Raw genomic sequence first — 16,927 nt, forward strand, 5'->3', positions numbered from 1 at the left:
TTGCTTTGTCTTCTTATCATCAGGATTTAGTATGAGGACTGGCAAGTGAGAAACTCACCCTCTCCTCTCCCCCTTGTTTGTTGTCACACTTGAATTAAAGTGGGGGGTTTTAAAAATAAATAAAAATTTAAATTGCGTTTTATTTTCTTACCAGCTGCTAACTCTCTGAGACCGATTGGGGAGATCAATTATCACAGCGGTGAATAAATCTAATTTTTCAATATAATTTACGGTAATTCCATATCCTCTGCCTGAGAAGCAAATAGTGCTGGCTGGTTTCCAAAACAGGGCTTGGAAAGAACTTCAGAAGAATCCTCACAGAACCAGCAACAGCCAGGACTCCTGCTCTGCCCATGGTGTCAGGGCTGGGGAGGGCTGGATTTGTGTGCTCCAAGGAAATTCCCCTGGAAAATTCTGGAGTTGGCTGTGGGGAGAGAACCACGATGGAATTCTGAATATTTGTCCTGGGTTTGTGGAGGATTCTGGTTTTTGGAGGACTCTGTTGGGCTCAGCTCAGCTCTGGATCATAATCCACGTGTGGGGTTCATCCCTGTGGCTCTCTGCAATGTCCAAAATTAGGAGGATGCTGGGAGCACTCCTCTGGGTCAGATGGGCTCAGGGCTTTAGCACAGGACTGACCCTCTGGAATGTGGGAATCACATGAGGAAGGTCAGCCTCAAAGTGTCAGCAGTGGGCAGGATGGCAAATCTGGCTGATATCACATCCCAGGATATCAAATCTGGCTGATAATCACATCCCAGGATATCAAATCTGGCTGATAATCACATCCCAGGATATCAAATCTGGCTCTGCATCTCACTGTGCAACCCCTGCAGGTCCAAAAGCATTTTCTGCCTTTGCAGAAGGAGCCAGAGGTGCTGTTCCTTCCATCCAACACAGGATTGAAACATTTCACATAAAAACTCACAGCATTTCACATCCAAACTCACATTTAAAGTATTTGGTAACTCCCCAAGCACTGCACCCATGGCTGAATTTTGGCTGCTGGGACATTGCCCTGTGTCTGCTGCTCTGCATCTCACTGTGCAACCCCTGCAGGTCCAAAAGCATTTTCTGCCTCTGCAGAAGGAGCCAGAGGTGCTGTTCCTTCCATCCAGCACAGGATTGAACCAGCACCTCCCCCAAATTGCCCCAAAGTGCAGGGTGTGGCTTTTACTGGAGTGGAACTTGTCATTTGGATAAGAGAGGGCTCGATGCTAATGTGGAAAATCACACACACCACAAAGGGCACGGGGGAATGTACAAACATCAGGGGGAAAAAGGCAGAAATTGCAGTTATTGAGTGAACAAGGTAAAAGGAAAAATCTGTGACCTGGCAGGTGACCTTCTCCAGGCTGTTGTGTTCTCTGAGAGCTGCAAGTGTTTGTGCCACAGCTTCAACAGCACTGCATCCCAGGGCCACTCTGCACTGAGAAATGGCAATAATTTCTTTGTTTGTGCGTTAATGCAAAGGGGAGGAATCAATCTGACCAGCTTGGGGATGGATCTTTAATGCAAGGTGCAATAATGTGCTGGATGAGCCATAAATAAAAATCCTTTCCCTGCTTGTTTGCATCTCAGGCCATGTGCAGCGCCCTTGGTGACACCCAGAGAGTTGCAGTTCCCAATCTGTTTGTCCTGGGGCTTCCAAATTGAAAGGATTTCTAAATTCCTGCCAATTAACTGCATTATTTCTACTCCTGGTGGATTTAAAGTGAGTTTTTAAATGAACACAAGGAGTTTTGCAGCTTCTTTTTGTTTCCCCCACCCTGTCCAACCTGCGCAGGGTGTTTATTTTAATTATTTATGCCCATTTGAAGTCATCTGAACACCAGACTTTTCCAGGAATGCCATCAGTGCCCAGAAAGTGCTGCCAGGGTTGCCCTTCCTGCCTCAGCCATGGAGCCACTCTCAGGAAATGGACTTGGAACAGGGAATATTGAGTTTTCCCCACAGATTTTCACGTGGAGATGAGTTGTAGAGGCACGGGCCTGGCCTTGGGCACTTCCAGCCCCTCATTCCCCCATCCCTGCTGGGCAGGGCTGCTCTGGGTGTGCCTGGATGGGTCAGAGCAGTTTGTGTTCGTGTGGGTGAGCAAAGGCAGGAGCTGCACACCCTGCTGGGCACACCCAGGGGTTTGCACACCCTAAATCACACCCAGGCATGTGCACACTCTGTCACACAAGGATCTGCACACTCTGTGTCACACCCGGGATCTGCACACTCCAAATCACACCCAGGATCTGCACATTCTGTGTCACACCCAGCATTTCCACTTTCTGTGTCACACCAGGGATGTGCACACTCCGTATCACACCCAGAATCTGCACACATTTCTGTGTCACACCCAGGATCTGCACACTCCAAATCACACCCAGGATCTGCACATTCTGTATCACACCCAGCATTTCCACTTTCTGTGTCACACCAGGGATGTGCACACTCCGTATCACACCCAGAATCTGCACACGTTTCTGTGTCACACCCAGAATCTGCACATTCTGTGTCACACCAGGGAACTGCACACCCTAAATCACACCCAGGGATCTGCTCACTCTGTCATACAAGGATCTGCACACTCTGTGTCACACCCAGGATTTGCACACTCTGTGTCACACCCAGGATTTGCACTTTCTGTGTTGCACCCAGGGATCTGCACACTGTCACACTCAGTGACATTTGCAAAACACCAAATTGTTTCCACCCCTGGTCTGTCCCCAGGGAACTCCTGTGTGGGTCACAGGCAGTGAAGCTCCAAACTCCCTGAGTTGTTGGCTCTGACAGATCCCAGGAGAAGCAGCTGTTTCCAGACCTGGGCTGATGTTCCAGGTGGTGACACTTTATTCACCTGTCCCTGTTACCTGAACCCTGTGCCCTGGGGCTCCTGAGAGGTGACAGGAACCCCTGGATAATCCACTGGGAGTTTGTGCTGCTTGGCACCACTCCCAGGACACTTTTCCTGCTGTTCACAAAATCCTGGAGCAGTTTGGGTTGGAAGGGACTGTGACAGTGCTCACAGGGGTCTGAGGAAGAGGGAAGAGACGAGGATCTGACTCCATGTTTCAGAAGGCTGATTTATTATTTTATGATATATATTACATTTAAACTATACTAAAAGAATAGAAGAAAGGATTTCATCAGAAGGCTGGCTAAGAATAGAATAAGAAAGAATGATAACAAAGGTTTGTGGCTTGGACAGAGAGTCTGAAACAGCTGGGCTGTGATTGGCCATTAATTAGAAACAACCACATGAGCCCAATCCCAGATGCACCTGTTGCATTCCACAGCAGCAGATAACCATTGTTTGCATTTTGTTCCTGAGGCCTCTCAGCTCCTCAGGAGGAGCAATCCTATGGAAAGGATTTTTCATAAAAGATGTCTGTGACAAGGGGACCTCCAAACCCATCTCATTCCAAGGCAGGGACATTTCCACTAGACCAGTTCCAAGCCCTGTCCTACCTGGCCCTGCCGATTTCAACTTCACTTGAGGGGTAGAAATTGGCACAAAATTGCAAAAAATAAACCCCAAAAACCCCAAAACCTGGGAATGTAAAAAGATATAGGCAGCAGGGAGCTGCTGAAGGTTGCAGAAGCATTTTGATGTTCATATGCTAATTGCATCCCAGTGCCTCACAAACTGCAATCACTCCATTGTTTTTGTGCCATGTGTTTTTGAAAGGATTTCATTGAAACCTCCTTAATGAGGCAGGCACGAGAGTGAGGGAGGTGTGCTAGGGATGGAAATTTCTCCTGAACGCTCCACGTTCATTTTTCCTTGATTTCATCTTAGCAAACTTGTTCCCTTTAGAGGCAGAAAGAAGAATTTGAGAGCCAGGCCAGCTCTGGCATGAAGGGAAGGGGCTGTGATGTTCCTGGGTGCCTGGAGGAGGGCAGGGACAGGGTGGTTTTCACCCCTGGCATGCAGGGAAGGAGCTGAGATGCTCCTGGGTACCTGAAGGAGGGCACACACAGGGTGGCTCTCCCTCCTGGCATGCAGGGAGGTGCTGCTGTCCCTGAGAAGAGCTCAAGGGAAATCCCTGGCAAACCCAAGGCCTCTGGGAGATGGTTCATAAATCCACAAGGCTGGAAAAGACCTTTAAGCTCTCCAAGTCAGACCCAGAGCCCAGCATCACCCCCGTGCTCACCGCTAAGCCATGTCCCCAGTGCCACATCCACACATTTTCTGAGCCTTTCCAGGGATGGTGACTCCACCACTGCCCTGAGCAGCCCATTCCAACGCTGTACAACCCTTTTTGTGACAAATTCTGTCCCTAAAATGTGATCTAAACCTCCCGTGGCACAACTTGAGGCAGGTCCTGGAGCAAGGCTCTGCTGCTGGGTGCTGCAGCTTTGCATCCCTCAGCTCAGAGCCCCAGCCAGGCTCGTGGTTTTTTTTGGAACAATTGGGATGTGCTGGAGTTCTGTGGAGCCCAGAGAGCTGCAGGAACCTCGGTGACCCCGAGAGTGCTGGGAGGAGCCCTCAGAGCCGTTAATTACAATGTCCTCAGGCTCTTTCTCAGCCCTTTGCAAATGTTAACCCTGTGGGCAGCAGCAGCAGCATAAAAAGCCTTTTATTTCCCCTTCTAAATGTGCTGCTGCAATTAGATTTTTTTCTTTTTTCTAGCTGAGAGGAGAAGGCAATGAGGCTGTTGCCAGGGAAGGGTGCTCATCATGGAGGTGACTTTTATTTTGTGTCTGGTTTGGGTTTATTTATTTCTCTTGTTCCCAGCACAGGACACAATTCCAGTGAACTGTGGGGTGCAGGAGTGAGGCTTGGTAAAATAGGAGCAGCCCTAAATCTTCAGCAGGGGCCTGATGAGAACCCCAACACTTCCCAAATTGCAGCAGAGCTCCAGCAGCCTCCTTGTCACCGCTCTCCCTGTTCTCCATCATTTTGAAGACGAGCTGATAAAATTGAAAGGACAAGTCTGTATTTCTTGCCCACTCAGCAGTAAAATGTATAAAACATTTGGGATCTCATAAGATTTTCCAGACCAAAATGTTTTCAGAGTGTGTAGCTGCAGTTTCTGAAATGAGCTTGCCTGGAGGGTGAATTTCAATCAGGGCACCTTTTCCCCCCCCTAATTTTAGCACATCCTGGGAAATGATGCCATGGAATCTGTGGGATCCTGAGGTTTTTAGGAGCAGGATGAGCTACAGGATCATCTCACCTGCCAGGGAGTGTGACCCTGCTTGGAGCCCCATCCAGGTGGGATTCAGAGCCTCCAGGTGAGGATGAGGCAGCTTCATCCCCTGCTGAGGTATTTCCAGTGGTTCCTCACTCCATTCCCAGGAGGATGGGATGGAGTGGGGAATGAGGAACCTTTAGGATGCAGTTTGCTCTTGGGAATGAGCGTGGTGCTTCCTGCTGTGTAGTGTGTGCCATTCACATTCTCTGAAAAATCCCTTTGCCCAGGATTTTTCTCCTGGGAGGCTGAGAAGCCTCAGAGAAAAAGGAAAACAATTCTTATCTCATTTACTTCTCCTCTGTTTTGCTCCTTTGGAATGTGTTTAAAAAGGAAAACAATTCTGATCTCATTTGCTTCTCCTGTGTTTTGCTGCTTTGGAATGTGTTTGGAGATTGTTTACCCACAGGTGATTGTTCCATTGGATTCTGCTGGGAGTTGTTTTCACTCTTTGGCCAATCGGGGCCAAGCTGTGTCAGGACTCTGGAAAGAGTCAGGAGTTTTCATTATTAGCTTTTATTTCATTATTATCTTTTATTATTTTCATTATTATTATATTTTTAGCATTCTGTAAGTATCCTTTCTCTATTCTTTAGTATAGAATATTTTAGTATTCTTTAATATAATATAATATCATAAAATAATAAATTAGACTTCTGAGAACATGGAGTGAGATTCATCATTCCTTCCTGCCATGGGGCCCCCCACAAATCCAATATGCAATGGACAGGGATTAAAGGGATGAGAAGTCCAGGGGAAGTTCTTCCATCAAGCTGATAAATTCAGTGGCAACACCAGCCAAAGAGTGACAGCCAGTGGTGCATCTCATCTTTTGGCCTGTTAGAAATAAAAAAAAAACCCCAAACCACCTCAAAATATTCTGTTTTTCCAGTACAAAGACAATGCTTTGGAGGATGACAAATCCCATCCCACTCAGCCAAGTCAGAGCCTTTACATTCATTAGCTCAGTGCTTGTTTCCCTCCTTTTGATGCACCTGGTTCCCACCTCCACTCCTGCTCACGCTCTGATTTCCTCTGTGAGCCACTTTTTGGTTTTGTGGAGGCATCAAAGACAGGCATTGCTGTGTTTAAAGAACATAAACTTTTAATTTGATGGCATTATGATCAGCTGAAGACAGGTCCTTTTTGTTCATGTTGCTTTGCTTAGACATGTGCCAAGAGAAATTGAAATGTAAGAATAGCTGTCCTTCCTTAAAACAGTTCTATTCCATAAGGCTGGGAGGGATGTGAGTTTGTTCTGGGAAACAGGAGAGGACTGAAGGACTCTGAAGTGACTTCTGGCCTGGCTTTGGGACTCATTTGTCATTTGGCTCTGACTCAGCAGCAGCAGGAGGAATTTGTCACTGCTCTGTGGGTGTTGGTGTTCACACTCTGTGTCTGTGCCCTCCCAGCCCAGTGCACACCTATTGTGTTTGTGTTCCCTCCAGATGAAGGCAGGAATGATGAATCTGACTCCATGTTCTCAGAAGGATAATTCATTGTTTTATGATACTATTTTATATAAAGAATACAGAAAGGATACTTACAGAAAGCTAAATAGCTAATAATGAAAACTTGTCACTCTCTCCAGAGTCTGACACAGCCTGGCCCTGATTGGCCAAAGAGTGAAAACAACACACAGCAGAATCCAATGAAACAATCACCTGTGGGTAAACAATCTCCAAACACATTCCAAAGCAGCAAAACACAGGAGAAGCAAATGAGATCAGAACCGTTTTCCTTTTTCTCTGAGGCTTCTCAGCCTCCCAGGAGAAAAATCATGGGTGAAAGGATTTTTCAGAAAATGTGAATGTGACACAGACCTTGAAGGTCATTGCTGCCACCTCAGAGCCTGTGTGGGCACAGCCCAGAGCCAGCTGGGCTGGAGCTGCTCGGTTATTGAGGGGCAGAGGCAGCACCTCTCCCTTCTGGAAAATCCGTTCTTTTGGGGTTTTTTTGGTCATTCTATGCCAATTCTTACCCCTCAGCTGAAGTTCAAATAACCAGAGCCAGGTTGGCCAGGGCTGGTAGAGCTGTTCCAAAGCCCTTCTGTGCTCCACAACACCAAAGTGCTGCTTCCTACAAATCCTACACTATTGGAATATTACCAATAAAGCTGGACAGGATGTGCCTGAGCTTGTCTGGCCCTTGCTGCTGAACCAAACAGCAGCACTGTGGTGTTTCACCCCACAGACACTTTTGGCCGGCTGGGTGTGTGGTGTTTCACCCCACAGACATTTTTGCCTGCCTGGGTGTGTGGTGTTTCACCCCACAGACACTTTTGGCTGCCTGGGTGTGTGGTGTTTCACTCCAGGGACACTTTTGCCTGGCTGGGTGTGTGGTGTTTCACCCCACAGACACTTTTGGCTGCTGGGTGTGTGGTGTTTCACCCCACAGACACTTTGGGCTGCCTGGGTGTGTGGTGTTTCACCCCACAGACACTTTTGGCTGGCTGGGTGTGTGGTGTTTCACCCACAGACACTTTTGCCTGGCTGGGTGTGTGGTGTTTCACCCCACAGACACCTTTGGCTGGCTGGGTGTGTGGTGTTTCACCCCACAGACACTTTTGCCTGGCTGGGTGTGTGGTGTTTCACCCCACAGACACTTTTGGCTGGCTGGGTGTGTGGTGTTTCACCCCACAGACACTTTTGCCTGGCTGGGTGCTGCAGTTGGCACTGCAGACAAGTCCAGGCCTGCAGGAGCTCTGGTGGTGCTGGGATGGAGCTTCCCCCCATAACAGGGGCTGCTCCTGGGGTTTCCCTCTGGCAGAGAAGCTTTAAGGGGATGGTGAAGGAAAGGAGTCGGTTCTGATGGAGGCTTTGGATCCAGAGCTTTATTCTGGCCCTCAGGCCTCTGAATGCAGCACCAGCTCCAACAGAACTCCCTGAGCCCGTGGCTGCTGCTCCTTTAACCCCGGGGAGAGGGGCAGGGAAGGGGCAGGGAGGCACCAAGCAGGGACAGGAGGGGAGGGACAAAGGGACAAAGGACACCTGGATGGCCCAGGGCCCCCCAGGGGTAGAGGGCATCCTTTGGATCTGCCAATCACTCGAGGCCCTTCTGGAATGCCAGGAGTGCCAGACAGTGCTGGGAGGGGAGAGGAGAGTGGACTGACACACCTGGGAGGGAATTATCAGGGGAGGGACCCGAGGTTCTGGGGTAAACCCTGAAATCACAGCACAACACTGCACCTTCCCTTGGAGGAGGTGAAGGAAGTGGCTCCTCTTTGCTGCTTGTGCAGCCACAAAAAAGCCATTTCCAATCCCACAGTTTACCCAACTAAACCAACAGCAGGGACTGTGGGAACCTTGGGAGCAGCACTGGCACTTCCAAACGGATCAATTGGAATTGATTCCTGCAGAACAGTGGCAAATAAACCCCCCCTCCCCATTTCCTGGGCTCTCAGCACAAAGCTCCTTGTCGTGGCATGTAAAATATTTATACCTCACTACTAAGCTGTAACTTACATTACCCATAAATGAGTTCAACAAAACCTTTTCAGAAAGCATTTTATTCTTCAGCAGGGAAGTGCTTGGCGCTCTCCAGAGTTCTGGGCTTTGATTCTACACCCCCTCCCTTATTTCATCTGTTCAGGAACAACTTGCATTTCAGGGAATGGTGTTTAAATTTTTTATTTCTTGTCTGTTTGGGAAGCTGTGTCATTTTGTCAGGGTTTTTTGTTGTTGTTGTTTTCTATATGTTTCTTCAGTCTGGTAAATGTATCTTTTTCTCTCTTTTAAAGAAGAGGAAAGCTAATATTCCATTTGAGCTCTTGAACTGGGGAATCAGCTTTGAATTTCCAGCTTCTCTGCCCTGGACTCCTGGGTTTCCTTGGGCAGATTTAGCAGCTTATTGAAACTCAGCTGAACTTAATTATCAGCAGATGTGAACACCTTTTAGAGTTCAGTTAAATTACACTCACTGTGCCTCCAGCAGATGGAAACTGTTGTTAACTTGGTTTTCTTGGTGGAGGGACCAGGAGGCTGAGGGGACACCTGAGAGAGGATGTGGAAGGATCCTCCTGAGGGATTCCTTCAGCCTTGTGCTGCCTCTGCCGGGCTGTTTGGGGGGGATTTATTCAATCATGGAATGATTCACTTTATTCTATTCAATTCAGGATTCAATTTATTGAATCATGGAGTGAATTCATGCAATGATCCAGTCCTGAGCTGGAAGGGATCAAGGATCATTGATTCCAGCACCAGGCCCTGCACAGACACCCCAAAATCCCACCCTGTTCAAGCACTCCTGAAGCTCTGGCAGCCTTGGGAATGCTCCCATTCCCTGGGCAGTGCCCAGCACCCTCTGGGTGCCCTAAATCCATCCTAAAATTCCATCAGGAGGAGCTGCAGCCCCTCTGAGCTCTGCCCTCAGCCTCCTCCTCCTCTCCAAGCGCCCTCAGCTGCCCCTCCTGCCCCTTCACCATTCCTGGCCCTCCTCTGCGCCCTCTAAAAGGTGAAATTCCCTGAAATTCCACCTTGAGAACGGGCAAAGCAGCGCCTTGGTAGGAGAAAAGGGAATTCCCTGCCTGGAGGGAGCAGCTCCCTCTGCCCTGAGAGCATTTCCCAGAGTGTCCCAGCACCCTCAGGGGGAAGAACCTTTCCCTAAATCCAACCTAAACCCTGCCCTGGCCCAGCTCCAGCCCTTCCCTGGCTCCTGTCCCTGGGAGCAGAGTGGGATCTGCAGCCCCTCTGAGCTCTGCCCTCAGCCTCTTCCTCTCCAGCTGAACACCCCAAGTGCCCTCACCCACTCGTCCTGGGCCCCCCCCAGACCCTTCCCCACCTCTGCAGCTTCTTTTGGACACTTTCAGTGATTCTTGGGTTACTCCAAGTTGAGTTTTTCAGTTCTGTGTGAGCCAGAGGAGCTGTGGAGTGACCAACAGTCGTGTGCAGCTCTGCTGCAGCCCCACCAGGGCCTGCCTTTGCCTTGGTCAGGAGCCTTTGGGACTAAATTGTGATTGTTGGGAAAATTCAGGGAAATCAGACCAAAACCAGCTTGTGGTTTTCCAAGAAATTGTGGGAGCAGGTTTGCTTTGAGTGTTTCTCCTGCCAGCACCCCCTGGGTGATTCCACCAGCACTGCCTGTCCTCTGTGCTTTGTTCCTGACCAGGCCATTTTCATGGACAAAAGTGACAATAATTCCCACCCCTGTTCTCTGTGCTCTTTGTCCCAGCCCATTTTCAGGGACAAAGTGGGGACAGTAATTCCCTGTCCTTTGTGCTGTTTGTCCCAGGCCATTTTCAGGGACAAAAGTGACAATAATTCCCACCCCTGTCCTTTGCACAGGCCATTTCCAGGGACAAAAGTGGGGACAGTAATTCACATCCTTTTCCTCTGTGCTGTTTGTCCCTGACCAGGCCATTTTCAGGGACAAAGTGGGGACAGTAATTCCCATCCCTGTTCTTTAAGGCTTCCAGGAAAAGTCTTGTGGGGTTTTTTTTTTGCTGTTGTTGCCTGTGTGGATCCATTCCTGTGGTGCCACGATGATTTTTTTGCCTTTTTTATATATCCCTTAGCATTAAGGCCTGGCCCTTAATTTTAGGACCAAGCATGGGGCATCACCTGCCTTGAGTTATTCTTTTCTGAGGAACCCTTTTCAAATGGAACAGCACATGGAGCTGATTCACTGGTGCAATTTCTCTCCTTTCCCTGGAAGAATTCACCTTCATCAAATTGGCTTGCCCCTAAAAAGGCCTTTTCCCTCCCCAAAACATCCTTGTGCTGCTGCACAGAGAAATATGCTGCTTTCATGACTTTAATAATTAAAAATGCACTTTAAAAAAATCCTTCTGCACACTCTGTAGGAAAGGTCTGGTGCATTTATTGGAGCCTCTCATGGATCCTTATAGTTTTATGGGCACTTTAGAGCAGAAATAAAGATCTTTTTTATATTCCAAAAGCAGATGTCTTTGGAACTGCCATCCTGTTCTGCACAGCCCCAGCGTTTTCCTCTTTAAGATGTTGCATCTGGAGCCAGGTTTTTACCTTTCCTTTTTCCAGAGATGAGCCCGTTTAGGGCAGGGGAATCTCCCTCAGCTGGTTCCATGTCCTGTTGTCACTGTCCCATCCTGGGGGACTCTGCCCTGCACAACCTGATTGTGACAAGGGTGGCTCTGCCACATGCTCAGACCTTGAAATTCTCAATTCTTTATTCTCATTTATCTGTTCTTTATTTCTTTATTTCTCATTCTTTCCAAGCTTGAGGTAGATAAAAGCATCCATGGGATGGAGATGGGCTAAAAGCCTCAAACTGAATCCTTCAGGAATGCTCACCCTCATCTTCCTCCTCACACCCAGCATTAAATGGACCTTGCTGAGGGGTCTCTCAGCAGCAGATTCAATTCTAATGCAGTTATGAGGATGTGGCAAGCATCCCTTTGTAGTTATCCCATTTTCCATCTCTACAAGGAGGAGCAGGGAGGTCACTCTGCCCCTGCTCTGGTGAGGCCACACCTCGAGGGCTGTGTCCAGTTCTGGGCCCTCAGTTTGGGAAGGACATTGAGACACTTGAGGGCCAGTGTTAGATTAAAACCAGAATTTTGCTGCTGGAGCATTTTTAGCTGTGGGTGTATTTTATTTGCTTTGCCCCCACATGAAGGCGGGAATGATGAATCTGACTCCATGTTCTCAGAAGGACAATTTATTATTTTATTTTACTATATTATAGTAAAGAATACTAAACTAAACTATACTAAAGAATACAGAAAGGATATTTACAGAGGGCTAAAAAGATAATAATGAATATATGATAACTGTATATAATCGTATATATATGATAATATATATGATAATATATAAATGATAATTTCCAGAGTCATGACACAGCTTGGCCCCGATTGTCCTAAGAGTGAAAACAACTCCCAGCAGAATCCAATGGAACAATCACCTGTGGGTAAACAATCTCCAAACACATTCCAAAGCAGCAAAACACAGGAGAAGCAAATGAGATAAGAATTGTTTTCCTTTTTAAACACATTCTGAAGGAGCAAAACACAGGAGAAGCAAATGAGATCAGAATCGTTTTCCTTTTCTCTGAGGCTTCTCAGCTTCCCAGGAGAAAAATCCTGGGCAAAGGGATTTTTCCAGAAAATGTGAAAGCCACAGTGGGTGTTGCAGGGAAGAGCAGGAGCTGATCTCAGGGTGTTTGGCAGCTGTTTCATCTTTGAAAAATCCATGTGGAATGGGGTGTTTATTGTGCTGGAGGTGGAGATTGAGGTTTGTGTCTGTGCAGGGAGAGTTTCCTTGGGCAAAAAATAAAAATGCAGCTTCCCCCCACCCCAAAACCATCATCCCAGTGGCCCTTAGAGGCTGACATACAACAAAAACCAAGAAAATAAATGAACCTGACCACAGCATTATTAAAAATCATATGAAAAATAACCTCAAGGCCTCAATCCCCCCAAAAAACCCGAATAAAACCAACCAAACTTCATCCACAGCGCTGCTGCCAACAAAAAGTTACATAAGGAGGTAATTTCAGTTGGATTCAGGCTTTGATTTTTGCATCTTGGTGTGAATCTCGTCAGTGTTTGTAAAAATGGAGGGTTTTTTGTGTTCATTGTGACACAACACAGAGAACCTTCAAAGCAGTTGTAGGCAAAAGGGAGTTGTTATTTTTGATAAATTATGTACGAAGGGAAGGGTAAGGAGTAGCTCAATCTGTCCTTCCTCTCTTAGGACTTGAACACAAAAAGAAAACAAGGTTTGAAGCTTTTGGATGTTCAGTCAGTGCCAGAGACAGTACAGAAGTGCCTTTTAGTGGCATTGAGGTCACTGAACATCCTCAGAGAACACCAAAATGGCAGTTGTTGATTTGATTTTATTTTACCCCAACTCTCTTTTTCTGTGTGTTTGTCTTTCCCTACATTTTATCCCAGCGTTCCCTTTCCCTTGTGCTTTGACCTACAGCCATTTTTAGGCAAACATTACTTTCCAGTGTCCCCTTTCTTATGCTCCAACCACCATTTTTAGGGAATTAAGTCATGAAATCACAGGCTGCCCAAAGCTGTGGGGAAGGTTTTAGGTGCATCCCTGCAAATGTGCCACATCTGAGCTTCTTGCTGCTCTGAATTGTGCTGAAAAGGGCTCTTGAAATGTTTTAGGGAGTCACAATTGCAATGGAGATCTCTGTAGGAAAGGGGAAGATGTAAGAGCCTGAATGAGGGATGTGGGACTCCAGGCTGCTCTCCAAAATGCAGTTTATTGTATCCAAAATGCAGTTTATTGTATCCAAAATGCAGTTTATTCTATCCAAGAGGTTACAGCAGTCCAGGGTCATGGGTGACAGAGCTGTGCCCACAGCTGTCAGCTCCAGCTGCAGGCAGGCCTGGAGACCCTTTGGTTTAAGTTACAAATGCATTCTATACTTTTCTTTGGTTACAATGCATTATATTCTTTTCTTTTGGTCACAATGCATTCTATACTTTTCTTTGGTCACAATTCATTCTATACTTTTCTTTGCTGAGCATCTCAACACAGCAGAACCAATCTATACCTTAACTTTTATCTACAGCCTATCATAACTGCTATAATTACCATATTCATGTTACTGTTCTCCAATCACTCAAAGTCAGTACATTACATTTTAAGCTGGAAGTTGTTTTTCAGTTTTCTTGCAGTGGAAAATTCTGAGACTGCAGAATTTTCCCACCCTATTTTTTCTACTTGCCACATTTGCTGCCTTGTTTGCCTGTGCTCTCTTTCTGCTTGGTAAAAACATCTTCTTGTTTGGGGTGGGTTTATCCTTTGCTCTAAGCCATAAAAACCCCTCATGATAACTCACACACCCTTTGCCTCCTTGGTTATCCAGTCAGACTGGCTCAGCAATTCTTTTCTTCTATATCAAAACTTGCTTTAATTTCTATTCCTTCTTCAGATTCTACATTTAAAAATCTTTCTGCTAAGCACACACATATCTGTGAGTTCTTTCTTGTCAAACTTTCATCCTTCCAGACAAGAAGACTCTTCTGTTTTATAAACCCAACTGGAGGTGCCAGTTCTGATGCCACAGCTGGGAGGAGGCTGCTGAAAAACCAGAACCCCATGGGTTGATTTCCCCACCACCAACAAACTGGAGAAAAGAGTAATGAGGTGAAGGGAGACCAGGAAGCTGTGCCCAGCCAGCTGGAAACCCTCCAGCCCTGAAAACGAGCCATAAAAAGCTGATTTGTGGGTCTGAGTTGTGGTGCTCAGTGTGTCCTTCTCAGCACCTCCCCAGGGGAGTCCCAGAATGGTCCTAGAAAGGGCCCCCAAGCCCATCCAGTGCCACCCCTGCCATGGGGACACCTTCCACTGTCCCAGCTGCTCCAAACCCTGTCCAGCCTGGCCTGGGACACTGCCAGGGGCAGCCACAGCTGCTCTGGGAAGTCCCAGCCCCTCCCCATCCTCCCAGGGAATAATTCCTTCCCAATATCCTACCCAAATCTCCTCTTTTCCAGTTTGAAACCATTCCCTGTGTCCTGTCACTCCATCCCTTGTCCAAAGTCTCTCTCCATCTTTTTTTGTGGGGTTTTTTTTGTGCACTGGAAGGGGCAGTGAGGTTCCCCTAAGAACTTTCCCTTCTCCAGGCTGGACAATCCCAATCCTGCCAGTTTGAACAATTCCAGAGGTGCAGAGCCCAGTGTGAGCAGTGCCACATCCCAGCTCAGGGAGGTTTCCTTGCTGTTTCTTCCCTTTCCTGTCTGGCCCTGCCTGTCACCCTCTGCTGTCCCCTCCCTGCCTGGCCTCTGCACAGCCAGGCTTGTTTGCCAAAAGCAGGAGTTGGGGTATTTTATTTTACATCAATTCCTTATGTAACTTCTCAGGAAATGTGATGATTTTTGACTCCTGCTGCCTGACAGGAGCAGTGCACTCAGGGCAGGGAAGGTGCCACAGAAATGAGTGGCTTTCCTTCATTCCAGGACATGCTTGACATGGCAAATAAACTCACAGGGGTGAGATCTGTGCCTTGGGTAAATCACTGGGACTCTCTGAGCTGGGCTGGAACCCTGTAATGTTCATTTACCATTGCAAACTGAATTGTGACAGCTCTGTGGAATGCCCTGAGCTCTGGGCAGGACACACAGAAGCCACCAGCAGCTGTCCCCAATGTCCTTTAGGAGCTGTGTGAGGAACCTGGCAGGTGCATCAGTGACAGGGATGGTGCTGAGCAGCATTTCTGCTGCTCCTCCTTCTGCTGCCAGGAAAATCCACCCACAAACACCAGAGGTTTGTGTCAAAAAAGGAGACAGAGCAGTCCTGGAACTTTATTCCAATCAAGGCAGAGGCCATGGGGCATTCCCTGGGGTCTCTCCAGTTTTTGGAGGATGCAGCCTCCTTTTTATCCCAATTTCCCAGCTGCATTTCCCTTCTCTCTGTCCCCATTGCTGAGGTACTTGAGAGGTTCAGACTTCCCAAAACGCCTGATCCCAAAGATTCCCCTCTAATGTACAACCCTCCCTCTGAATTTTTAATTCCTATGGGATTTAGGGCTTTTTCCCCATTTCTGATGTACTTGAGAGGTTCAGACTTCCTAAAACACCTGATCCCAAAGATTCCCCTCTAATGTACAATGGGATACTGGGAAGGAATTGTTCCCTGGGAGGTGTCTGTGCTTCCCTGCCCCAATTTATGCAGAAGACACCAAATAAACGAGGCCCTGTGATATTTGTACAGCCAAAAATGAGATTTGGCCACCCAGAGCCAATTGTTACTGACTGGGAGGTCAGCAAATATTTCTGAACTTGCTCTTCAAGGGAAGTTTTGAATTTTGGAGGGGTTTTCAAAATCCTGGCCTGTATTTTTTGGCTCCCACATCTGCACTGGGATGTATCACAATTGGTCCCTTTTGGGCTCTCTTTTGGAGAACTGAGCAACTGAAGCTCTCCCTTTTCATTCATATTACTTACCAGGCAGGGTTTTCGCAGCCAAGCTGCTTGAAAATAGTAAATCTGAAAAGAAAAATCCATTTTTAAATCATTAAAAGCATTAAAAGTGACCTTTACCTGCTGCAAACATAATCCCTTAATAATGTGTCTTGTACTGGACAGATAATGGGGATCTTCCACGCGGGGATTAAAGGATTGTGCAGACTCAGCTGCTGATTTCCTGAGGAAATTTCTGCTTTTGGGAATCACAGGTGGGACCCCAGGGGTGCTGCCACCTGGATTAGGGCTTCCACCTCGTGTCTCTCCCAGATTTCAAAATATGCACAAATTTCTGTTCAAATGACTCTGCAAACTTGGGATCTCTGAGTAAGGGGTGATGCCACAGCAGCTTTTTGGTTGTGTTTGCCTCAGAATAATCTCTGGAGCTCTGCAACAGGGATTAGGCTCTGTGTGTTCCTGGGACAGATTTAGGGTGGCCTAAATTCAGGTGGCTGGGTGAATTTACCTCTGTTTGAAAGGAAGAAAGTTCAACAAGAAATGCAGGATATAATACCACGTTTCAATTCAATTTATATCGAATATCCCACATATATTCAATCTATATTGAATATAAAAATATTTCCCTGGGGGAAAATTCCCTGGATCACACAAAGCCACCAGCAGCTGTCCCCAATGTCCTTTAGGAGCTGTGTGAGGAACCTGGCAGGTTCAGCAGTGACAGGGATGGTGCTGAGCAGCATTTCTGCTGCTCCTCCTTCTGCTGCCAGGAAAATCCACCCACAAACACCAGAGGTTTGTGGCCAAAAAGGAGACAGAGGAGTCCTGGAACTTTATTCCAATCAAGGCAGAGGCCATGGGGCATCCCCTGGGATCTCTCCCG

Source organism: Agelaius tricolor, unplaced genomic scaffold (assembly GCF_023055355.1).
Source record: "Agelaius tricolor isolate 1412-34295 unplaced genomic scaffold, bAgeTri1.0.p SCAF_36, whole genome shotgun sequence".
Lineage (NCBI taxonomy): Eukaryota > Metazoa > Chordata > Aves > Passeriformes > Icteridae > Agelaius > Agelaius tricolor.